We start from the raw sequence: 12576 nt of genomic DNA, 5'->3' as shown, positions 1-12576 counted from the left end.
TGCTATGTCCTGTCCCCAGAAGTGGAGTCTACAGAGACAGGCAGGCCTTCTTGAGCTCAGGTGGGCTCCACTCAGTTTGAGCTTCCAGGAGGCTTTTTTTTTTTTTTTTTTTACCTACTTAAGCCTCAGCAATGGGGGGCGCCCCTCCCCCAGCCTAGCTGCTGCCTTGCAGTTAGATCTCAGACTGCTGTGCTAGCAATGAAGGAGGCTCCATGGGTGTGGGACCCTCCCAGCCAGGTGTGGGATATAATTTCCTGGTGTGCCATTTGCTAAGACTCTTGGTAAAGCACAGTATTAGGGTGGGAGTTACCCGATTTTCCAGGTGTTGTGTGTCTCAGTTCCCCTGGATAGGAACAGGGATTCCTTCCCCCTTGCACTTCCCAGGTCAGTGGATGCCTCGCCCTGCTTCAACTCTAGCTGATTGGCTGCACCAGCTCACCAGCACCAGTTGTCTAGCACTCCTCAGTGAGATGAACCTGGTACCTCAGTTGAAACTGCAGAAATCACCCATCTTTTGTGTTGCTGGTGCTGGGAGTTGGAGACTGGAGCTGTTCCTATTTGGCCATCTTGCTCCAGGAATCCCCCCCCCCCCCCCCCCGCAAACTTCTTTTTATGTTTTACTTACCCTCAAAGCCATTCACAAGTAATTTGATGATAATATGAAATTATGGATTCCAAACAATGATACTTTACTGGATGTAAATCTTTGACATACTAGATGACAAATTAGAAAATTACAGACTTGGCCGGGCATGGTGGCTCAAGCCTGTAATCCCAGCACTTTGGGAGGCCGAGATGGGCGGATCACGAGGTCAAGAGAGCGAGACCATCCTGGCTAACCTGGTGAAACCCCGTCTCTACTAAAAAATAATAATAATAAACTAGCCAGACGAGGTGGCGGGCGCCTGTCGTCCCAGCTACTCCCGAGACTGAGGCAGGAGAATGGCCTGAACCCGGGAGGCGGAGCTTGCAGTGAGCCGATATCCGGCCACTGCACTCCAGCCCGGTCGACAGAGTGAGACTCCGTCTCAAAAAAAAAAAAAAAAGGAAAAAAAGAAAAAAGAAAAATACAGACTCTAGCCCGCTTTGCAGCAAGGAAACATTATTAGAAAGAAATGCATTAATCCCATGTATTGTGCATAATATGCATCTTTTTATAGAATTTTAAGCATTAATATCATCTAAATTTATGTAAGTTTGTTTTGCATCTGCACCTGTAGTGTTTATGGTGTGTCCTATTTATTGATATTTTTAAGAGCTTTAGGCATAAGAGCAGTAGGCTGAAATTGTTATTAAATGACCTACTTCATATTAAAAATGTCAGTTGATTTGATTAATCAAAGGAAGTCCATCTAATTAATTAAACACTATTACATTTAAACTTTTCAGCTTAGGGAAATCCAACCACATGTAGGGAGCTTGCTCCTACATTTTATTATCTATAGCATAGTCTTACTTGTTAGGTTATACCCATATTGTCTTGTCTTACAGTTGGAACAGTTTTCCTGGGGGTGGATAACAAGAAGAAATGGATTTTTTTTTAGTAATCAAAGTCATACTAAGTAACACATTCTTCTTGAATGCATAGTCAAAGTCATACTTCTCTGTGTTTGCAGTACCTACTTCTATTTCCTGATCAATAAATATTTTGTCAGCAATGACACAAGTAATAGAGTTAAAAGAGCATGTTGCACAGGCTTTACATAATCAGTCCTCTAATACTACTTAGATTCTATTAGAGCATTCTGTTTGTGTGATTGTTTTTAATAGCTCACAAAATACTACTTATTTTAGGGGCATATCCTAAGTTTTAGAGATTATAGGTAAGATATACAAATAAGATTTTGAAAACATTAGCCTACAAAGCCCAGAGGTTGTGTAAACAAGGAAGTCTAAATTAGAAGCAGGCATAAAATATTATTGCCTAAACACACTTAGTTATAGGAATGTAGTAACTACATGACTAAAAATTCATTTAATTCTCACAGTTTGGGGTCATGTAGATATGCTAAAGTATGTATTTATAAAAAATATAAGCAAATCAAAGCAAAATTGCTGTTGCAGAAGCAGAAATGGAAAGCTTTTTTGGATATATTATCATACAGACAATGTCATTTTATAGACAAGGTATTTCTAATAGAATTTTCTTGATCCATAAGCCTTTTGAAATCAAGGATTAATTTTCTTTTTGTTTCCAGACACTTGCTCAGTATGATTGTTGGTATTATTGAAGATATTGTTGTTAATTTATCTTGGGTTTAACTATGAAAAATACTAGTTTGTATCTGGGATTCTACATACTTTTCCTTGTCTTTTTTTGTGTGCCAGGAAAGGAGAGATAAGTCCTAGCCATACAAATAAGGATGAAAAGCTGTTGCCAAAAATAGCTACCACTCATTGACACTTAATACATGAAAGTCACTCTGCAAAACACTTAAATTACCTTATTTTATCTTCAAGTATTATGGCCCATGTTTTGCAGATGAAGATGTAGAAACAGAAGCACAAAGAGATCAAGTAACTTGCTGCATAATGCATATTCTATAATTCATAGTCAGGATTTGAACTGATGTTGGTCAAATTCTAAAACCTATACTCTAGAGTTTCACCATTTTGTGGCTAGGGCATCATTTTAGGAATTGACAAACCAGAAAGAAGGTGAAAGCTGTTCAGCACAGCCCCTTTCAGTGCATACTTAGGGCATGTGAAAAATCGATCTGTCTAGGGAGATTCTATGTCTCAGGGCCCAGAAGAAAGTACCCGAGGGACAATTAGCAGCTTAAAACTTTCTTTTCTAATTCAAATCTTGGAAATTTAAATTATTATATTAAGGTTAATACTGGTGGGAGTTGTAGGATAATGCTGATCTGTAACACTGTTCTAAAAATAAAACTTCTCTGCTAATAAAGTGGCTAGAGGTAGTGAAATATTGATTTAAGTTTGGAAGCAATAAAATGAATTTTTTGAAATCCCCTGTAAATGTATATGAGAAAGTAAAAACCGAACTGCCCCTTGCTTAAAGGTCACATCACTGACGGGATTTAATGCCTAAGTGCAAGGCGGTGCCCAAGAATCTCTGATGATCATTTCTGTTAGAAGTCTCACTGGAAGCAGCAGAACTATCAGGATAAAAATAGTGTACACTGAAAAGTATAAAAGAGTCTCTTTCAAAAGCGAGTAAACATTGGGAAAGGTGATACTCACTTAACACTTGTCAAGAGGAGGAAAAACATAACAGTGATTACCATTTTATTATGTTACATATATAAATGGAGATCTAATTCTTTTTTTTCTTTTTTTGAGCCCAACTTTCTAATTCGAATTTCTTTTTTTATTATTATATTTTAAGTTCTAGGGTACATGTGCACAAGGTGCAGGTTTGTTATATATGTATACATGTACCATGTTGGTGTGCTGAACCCCTTACCTCTATCTCCTAATGCTATCCCTCCCCACTCCCCCAACCCCACAACAGGCCCTGGTGTGTGATGTTCCCCTTCCTGTGTCCAAGTGCTCTCATTGTTCAATTCCCACCTAAGAGTGAGAACATGTGGTGTTTGGTTTTTTGTCCTTGTGATAGTTTGCTGAGAATGATTGTTTCCAGGTTCATCCATGTCCCTACAAGGGACACGAACTCATCCTTTTTTATGGCTGCATAGTATTCCATGGTGTATATGTGCCACATTTTCTTAATGCAGTCTGTCATTGATGGACATTTGGGTTGGTTCTAAGTCTTTGCTATTTTGAATAGTGCCTCTATAAACATGTGTGCATGTGTCCTTATAGCAGCATGATTTATAATCCTTTGAGTATATACCCAGTAATGGGATGGCTGGGTCAAATGGTATTTCTAGTTCTAGATCCTTGAGGATTTGCCACACTGTCTTCCACAATGGTTGAACCAGTTTACAGTCCCACCAACAGTGTAAAAGTGTTCCTATTTCTCCACATCCTCTCCACCACCTGTTGTTTCCTGACTTTTTAATGATCACCATTCTAACTGGTGTGAGATGGTATCTCATTGTGGTTTTGATTTGCATTTCTCTGATGGCCAGTGATGCTGAGCATTGTTTCATGTGCTTGTTGGCTGCATAAATGTCTTCTCTGAGAAGGGTCTGTTCATATCCTTTGCCCACTTTTTGATGGGGTTGTCTGTTTTTTTCTTGTAAATTTGTTTGAGTTCTTTGTAGATTCTGGATATTAGCCCTTTGTCAGATGAGTAGATTGCAAAAATTTTCTCCCATTCTGTAGGTTGCCTATTTTACACTGCTGATAGTTTCTTTTGCTAAGTTACCCCAAAATTCCTGAGTATAAACTGAAAATATAAAACCATAATATATAATTATTTCTTATATAGCTATATATAAACATCTTGGCAAAATATATATAACCATGCAGTTCCTGCCTGATGCAGTATGTAGTGGTTTATTTATTTATTTTTGAGATGGAGTTTCTCTCTTTTCACCCAGGCTGGAGTGCATGGTTATATACATTTTGCCAAGAGGTTTATACATAGCTATTTATGAAATAATTATATATTATGGTTTTATATTTTCAGTTTATACTCAGGAATTTTGGGGTAACTTCGTATAACTAACGTCCAGTTTCATCCTGTGTAACTGAATTTTTATACCCATTGAACAACTCCATACTTCCTCCTCTCCCCATGCCTTGCTAACCACCATTCTAATCTCTGCTTTTATGAGTCTATTTTAGATATCTCATATATAGATTTTGATAACTTTCTATCATTACCAAATTACAGACACTTAGTTTATTTCCCATGATTTTGCTATTATAAGTAATAGTAGTGAACAACTTGCTGTGAAAATCTTTGGGAGATATTTTAGATTATCTTCTTGGAATAAATTCCAAAATGTGTGAGTGGGTCAAGAGAGAAAGACATTTTTTACACTTTGGAAAAATATCCATTTTATTCTAACTTTCAGTTTGGGTTGCATCTATGCAAACCTAACTTTTCTTTTTATTTTTTGTTTCATGGCAAAGGTGACAACATTGTGGTAGTGAAATAAACTTTTCTTCATACTTTCCCAGGGGACATTTTGATTTCCTGTTAAAGCTGAGACCTATGCTAGAGCAGCAGGGTGGCTGGATTCCTCCTGCCATGGGCAGCTGGTTGTCTCACTGCTGATTTTATCCATGAGCTTTCTCAGAATTAGCTGCTTTCAAATTTTGTTTCTAAGAAAGTTAGGGTGGCCCTTGATGAGGAGTAATGGGAGGGAAGCCTAATGACTGAAATCAATTATTTAAAAAACTAAGCCTGCAGTGCTTTAAATGAAAGGGAGAGATTGAGGCATTGGAGAAAATGGCTGCAGCTAAGGAAAGCAAACTTTAGAGGGGATTAAAAGAAGGAAACAGACTAAAAATAGACTAATATGTAGATGCCAAAAGGAAGTAGATAATTGCCTCAGTACAAAATAAATAATATTTGTGGATGTCAGAAATTAGAATGAGTCATCTTGGGAGAGAAGACATTCCTTTTTGCTTAATGCAGATTTTTAGAGAGGATATGGAGACCACTTATGACAGATTTTTAAGACTTAACATGATATCCTCTAGCGCTTTTCCAAAACTGTAATTTTGTGAAATTAAGTCACTAGTCAAGAGGAGATGTTGCGGATGTAATTGTCTCTTGAACTTCTTCTTCTATCTTGCTGTTTTAACATTATTGTCTTGTCCCTCTGTGGGTATTAATGAGAAGGCACTTGAGATAAAATGAAGAGCTGAACTGCTTTAAAAACTTTATCCAACTGTGAGGAGCAGCTTAAAGAACTACATAAGTAAAAGGAAAATAGGCTACTCTATGGATTTAATCAGGTTGAATGAAAAATTACAAGATGAGGCTTGATTTGTCCTCAAGGGATTCTTTCTTCTGCTAAAGAAATCACTACATTACTTTGTTTATTATACATATTTTTATTAATTGACCATGTTAAATGTAAAAATTCAAGCAAATGAAAGTCTATAGTGCTTGTATGAGCAGCACATATACTAAAATTGGAATGACACTGAGAAGAAGAGCATGGCCTCTGCAAAAGGATTTCATGCAAATCTGTGAAATGTTCCATACTTTTAGATCCTGGACAGTGCCTGGGTCCTATGAAAACATCCAGAAAAGAAGTCTACTGACAGTACTTACTCTACACCACAGTTAGAGAAACACCCAAAGAGATGAGAAAGAACCAACACAAGAACATTGGCAACTCAAATCTCCAGTGTCTTATGTCATCCAACTGACCACACTACTTCTCAAACAGGGCTTCTTAACAGGGCTGAGATGGCTGAAATGATTGAAATAGAATTCACAATATGGATAGGAATGAAGATCGTCAGATTCAGGAGCATGACAAAACCCAATCCAAGGAAACTAAGAATATAATAAAATGATACAGGAGTTGACTGATGAAATAGCCAGTATAAGAGAAAACCTAACTGTCCTAATATTGCTGAAAAAACACACTACAAGTATTTCACAATGCAATCACAAGTATTAATAGCAAAATAGACCAAGCTGAGGAAATAATCTCAGAGCTTGAAAACTAGTACTCTGAAATAATACAATCAGGCAAAAATAAATCAAAAAGAATAAAAAGGAATGAATAAAATATCTGATAAGTATGGAATTATGTAAGAAGGGCAAATATATGAACCAGTGGCATCCCTGAAAAAGATGGGGAGAAAGTAAGCAACTTGGAACATATATTTTAGGATATTGTCCATGATAACTTCCCCAACCTCTCTATAGTGGTCATCATTCAAATTCAAGAAATACAGAGAATCCCTGAAAGATTCTACACAAGATCACCCCCAAGACATATAATTATCCGATTTTCCAAAGTTGAAATGAAAGAAAGAAAGTTAAAGGCAGCTAGAGAGAAACGGCAGATCACTTACAAGTAGATTTCCATCAAATGAACAGTGGACCTTTCAGCAGGAACCCTACAAGCCAGAAGAAATGGGGGTGGGGGAGGGGAGTGCTACATTCAACATTCTTAGAGGAAAAAAAAAAACTCCAATTAGGAATTTCATATCCAGCCAAACTAAGCTTCCTAAGTGAAGGAGTGACAGGATCCTTTTCAGACAGGCAAATGCTAAAGGAATTTATTACCACCCAACCTATCTTACAAAAGTTTTTGAAAGAAACACTAAATATTGAAAGAAAAGACAATTACCAGACCAAAAAAACCCACACATACTTAAGTACACAGACCAGTGACACTATAAAACAACCATATAAACAAACCTGCATAATAACCAGCTAACAACAAAATAATAGGATAAAATCCACACCAAACTAACCTTGAATGTAAGTGGGCTAAATGCCCCAATTAAAAGGCACAGAGTGGTAAGCTGGATAAAAAAGCAAGACCCAATGGTATGCTGTCTTCAAGAGACCCATCTCACATGCAATGACACCTATAGACTCAAAAGGAAAAACAGATGGAGGAAAATTTATCAAGCAAATGGAAATCAGAAAAAAAGCAGAAGTGGCAATCCTAATTTCAGACAAAACAGACTTTAAGCCAACAAAGATAAAAAAAGACATAAAAAGGCATTACATAATGGTAAAAGGTTCAATTGAACAAGAAGACCTAACTATCTTAGCTTAGGTTTTAAGTATATCTTCAGTATATCTTGAGTATACATGCACCCATCACAGGAGCAACCAGATTCATAAAGCAAGTTCGTAGAGGCCTACAAAAAGAATTAGACTACCACACAAAAATAGTGGGAAACTTCAACACACCACTGACAGTATTAGACAGATCATTGAATCAGAAAATTAACAAAAGATATTCAGGACTTCAACTCAACACTGAAACAAATGGATCTAACAGACACTTACAAAAATCTCCACCCCCAAACAACAGAATATACCTTCTTCTTATTGCCACATGGCACATACTCTAAAACTGACCATGTGATTGAACATAAAACAATGCTCAGAAAATGCACAAAACCCCACAAAATTATATCAATCACACTTTCAGACCACAGTCCAAAAAAAAAAAAATAGAAATCAAGACTAAGAAAATGACCCCAAACCATACAATTAGATAGAAATTAACAACCTGCTCCTGAATAACTTTCGGGTAAATAATGAAATTAAGGCAGAAATCAAGAAGTTATTTGAAACTAATGAGGACAAAGATACAATGTATCAGAACCACTGGAACACAAATAAGGTAATGTTAAGAGGGAAATTTATAGCACTAAATGCCCACATCAAAAAGTTAGGAAGATATCCAATTAATGACCTAACATCACAACTAAAAGAACTAGAGAAGCAAGAGCAAACCAACCACAAAGCTAGCAGAAGACAGAAAAGAAACAAAATCAGATTTGAACTGAAGATGATTGAGACACAAAAAAACATTCAAAAGATCAGCAAAACTAGAAGTTGGTGTTTTGAAAATATTAATAACGTGGGGTTGGTGTTTCCAAGATGGCTGAATAGGAACAGATCCAGTCTACAGCTCCCAGCAAGATCAGTGCAGAAGATGGGTGATTTCTGCATTTCCAACTGAGGTACCTGGTTCATCTCATTGGGACTGGTTGGACACTGGGTGCAGCCCATGGAGGGCAAGCCGAAGCAGGGCATGGCATCACCTCACCTGGGAAGTGCAAGGGCTAGGATTTCCCTTTCCTAGCCAAGGGAAGCCATGAGTGACTGTACCTGGAGGAACAGTACACTCCTACTCAAATACTGTACTTTTCCCATGGTTTTTGCAACTGGCAGACCAGGAGATTCCCTCCCGTGCCTGGATCAGCAGGTCCCATGCCCATGGAGCCTTGCTCACTGCTAGCACAGCAGCCTGAGTTCGACCTGGGAAGCTGGACCTTGGCAGGGCGAGCGGCGTCCACCATTGCTGAGGCTTGTATAGGCCGTTCTATGCTCGCAGTGTAAATGAAGTGGCAGGGAAACTTGAACTTGGCAGAGCCCACTACAGCTCAGCAAGGCCTACTGCCTCTCTAGATTCCAATTCTGGGAGCAGGGCATGTCTGAACAAAAGGCAGCAGACAGCCTCTGTAGACGTCAACATCCCTGCTTGACAGCTCTGAAGAGAGTAGTGGTTCTCTCAGCATGGCATTTGAGCTCCAATAACAGACAGACTGCCTCCTCAAGTGGGTCCCTGACCCCCATGTAGCCTGACTGGGAGACACCTCCCAGTAGGGGCCGACAGACACCTCATGCAGGCAGGTGCCCCTCTGGGTTGAAGCTTCCAGAGGAAGGACCAGGCAGCAATATTTACTGTTCTGCAGCCTCCGTTGGTGACACCCAGGCAAACAGGGTCTGGAGTGGACCTCTGGCAAACTCCAACAGATCTGCAGCTGAGAGGCTTGTCTGTTAGAAGGAAAACTAACAAACAAAGCAATAGCATCAACATCAACAAAAACGACATCCACACCAAAACCCCATCTGTAGGTCACCAACATCAAAGACCAAAGGTAGATAAAACCACAAAGATGGGTAGAAACCAGAGCAGAAAGGCTGAAAATTCCAAAAACCAGAACACCTCTTCTCCTCCAAAAGAACACAACTCCTCACCAGCAAGGGAACAAAACTGAACAGAGAATGAGTTTGATGAGTTGATAGAAGTAAGCTTCAGAAGGTCGGTAATAACAAAATTCTCCAAGCTAAAGGAGCATTTTCTGACCCATTGCAAGGAAGCTAAAAACCTTGAAAAAAGGTTAGACGAATGGCTAACTAGAAACACCAGTGTAGAGAAAAGCTTAAATGACCTGATGGAGCTGAAAACCACAGAATGAGAACTTCGTGAAGCATACACAAGCTTCAATAGCCCATTAGATCAAGCAGAAGAAAGGATATCAGTGATTGAAGATCAAATTAATGAAATAAAGTAAGAAACAAGATTAGAGAAAAGAGAGTGAAAAGAAATGAACCAAGTCTCCAAGAAATATGGAACTAGGTGAAAAGACCAAATCTATGTTTGATTGGTGTACCTGGAATGTGACGGGGAGAATGGAACCAAGTTAGAAAATACTCTTTGGGATATTATCCAGGAGAACTTCCCCAACCTAGCAAAGCAGGCCAACATCCAAATTCAGGAAATACAGAGAACACCACAAAGATACTCCTCAAGAAGGGCAACCCCAAGACACATAATTGTCAGATTCAACAAGGTTGAAATGAAGGAAAAAAATGTTAAAGGCAGTCAGAGAGAAAGGTTGGGTTACCCACAAACGGAAGCCTATCAGACTAACAGCGGGTCTCTTGGCCGAAACCCTACAAGCCAGAAGAGAGTGGGGGCCAATATTCAACATTGTTAAAGAGAAGAATTTTCAACCCAGAATTTCATATCCAGTCAAACTAAACTTCATAAGTGAAGGAGAAATAAAATCCTTTACAGACAAGCAAATACTGGGAGATTCTGTCACCACCCAGCCTGCCTTACAAGATCTCCGGAAGGAAGCACTAAACACGGAAGGGAACAACTAGTACCAGCCACTGCAAAAACATGCAAAAGTATAAAGACCATTGACACTATGAAGAAACTGCATCAATTAATGGGTGAAATAACCAACTAGCATCATAATGACAGATTCAAATTCATACATAAAAATATTAACTTTAAATGTATAGGGGCTAAATGCCCCAGTTAAAAGACACATACTGGCAAATTAGATAAAGAGTCAAGACTCATCGGTGTGCTGTATTCAGGAGACCCATCTCACAAGCAAAGACACACATAGGCTCAAAATAAAGAGATGGAAGAAGATCTACATAGCAAATGGAAAGCAAAAAAAAAAAAAAAAAAAAAAAAAAAAAAAGGCAGGGGATGCAATCCTGGTCGCTGATAAAACAGACTTTAAACCAACAAAGATCAAAGAGACAAAGAAGGCCATTACATAATGGTAAAGGCCTTTACCATTACATAACTGCAACAAGAAGATCTAGCTATCCTAAATATATATGCACCCAATACAAGAGCACCCAGATTCATAAAGCAAGTTCTTAGAGACCTACAAAGAGACTTAGACTCCCACACAATAATAATGGGAGACTTTAACACTCCATTGTCAATATTAGACAGATCAATGAGAGAGAAAATTAATGAGAATATCCAGGACTTGAACTCAGTTCTGGACCAAGTGGACCTAATAGACATCTACAGAACTCTCCACCCCAAGTCAACAGAATATACGTTATTCTCAGCACCACATTGCACTTATTCTAAAATTGACCACATCATTGGAAGTGATACACTACTCAGCAAATGTAAAAGAACAGAAATCACAACAAACTGTCTCTCAGACCACAGTGCTTTCAAATTAGAACTCAGGATTAAGAAACTCACTCAAAACCGCAGAACTACATGGAAATGGAACAACATGCTTCCTACTGGGTAAATAACAAAATGAAGGTGGAAAAAAAGATGTTCTTTGAAACAAATGGGAACAAAGACACAATGTACCAGAATCTCTGGGACACATTTAAAGCAGTGTGTAGAGGGAAATTTATAGCACTAAGTGCCCAAAAGAAAAAGCAAGAAAGATCTAAAATCAACACCCTAACATCACAATTAAAAGAACTAGAGAAGCAAGAGCAAACAAATTCAAAAGCTAGCAGAAGATAAGAAATAACTAGGATCAGAGCAGAGCTGAAGGAGATAGAGACACAAAACACCCTTCAAAAAACCAATGAATCCAAGAGCTGGTTTTTTGGAAAGATCAAGAAAATAGATGGACCACTAGCAAGACTAATAAAGAAGAAAAGAGAGAAGAATCAAATAGACACAATACAAAATGATAAAGGGGATATCACAACCAATCCCACAGAAATACAAACTACCATCAGAGAATACTACAAACAACTCTATGCAAATAAACTAGAAAATCTAAAAGAAATGGATAAATTCCTGGACACATGTACCCTCCCAAGACTAAACCAGGAAGAAGTTGAATCTCTGAGTAGACCAATAACAGGTTCTGAAATTGAGGCAATAATTAATAGACTACCTAGCAAGAAAAGTCCACGACCACACGGATTCACAGCCGAATTCTACCAAAGGAACAAAGAGGAGCTGGTACCATTCCTTCCGAAACTATTCCAATCAATAGAAAAAGAGGGAATCCTCCTTAAGTCATTTTATGAGGCCAGCATCATCCTGATACCAAAGCCTGACAGAGACACAACAAAAAAAGAGAATGTTAGGCCGATATCCCTGATGAACATCGATGCAAAAATCCTCAATAAAATACTAGCAAACCGAATCCAGCAGCACATCAAAAAGCTTATCCACCACCATCAAGTCGGCTTCATCCATGGGATGCAAGGCTGGTTCAACATATGCAAATCAATAAATATAACCCATCACATAAACAGAACCAATGACAAAAAACACATGATTATCTCAAGAGATGCAGAAAAGGCCTTCGACAAAATTCAACAGCGCTTCATGCTAAATATTCTCTATAAACTAGTTATTGATGGAATGTATCTCAAAATAATAACAGCTATTTATGACAAAACCACAGTCAATATCACGCTAAATGGGCAAAAACTGGAAGCATTGCCTTCGAAAACTGGCA

The 12576-nt window shown here is 38.4% G+C and overlaps 1 non-coding gene across 1 annotated transcript; it reads left to right on the top strand.

The window, feature by feature from the left end:
- The first annotated feature begins 5988 nt into the window (after positions 1-5988).
- On the top strand, positions 5989-6095 carry LOC119621317 (U6 spliceosomal RNA). Its single transcript, XR_005237868.2, has one exon. It is a non-coding gene; the product is annotated as a U6 spliceosomal RNA (small nuclear RNA).
- Positions 6096-12576: the final 6481 nt, after the last annotated feature.

Source organism: Chlorocebus sabaeus, chromosome 11 (assembly GCF_047675955.1).
Source record: "Chlorocebus sabaeus isolate Y175 chromosome 11, mChlSab1.0.hap1, whole genome shotgun sequence".
In the NCBI taxonomy this organism is placed as follows: domain Eukaryota; kingdom Metazoa; phylum Chordata; class Mammalia; order Primates; family Cercopithecidae; genus Chlorocebus; species Chlorocebus sabaeus.
This window is presented reverse-complemented; position numbering and strand designations above follow the sequence as displayed.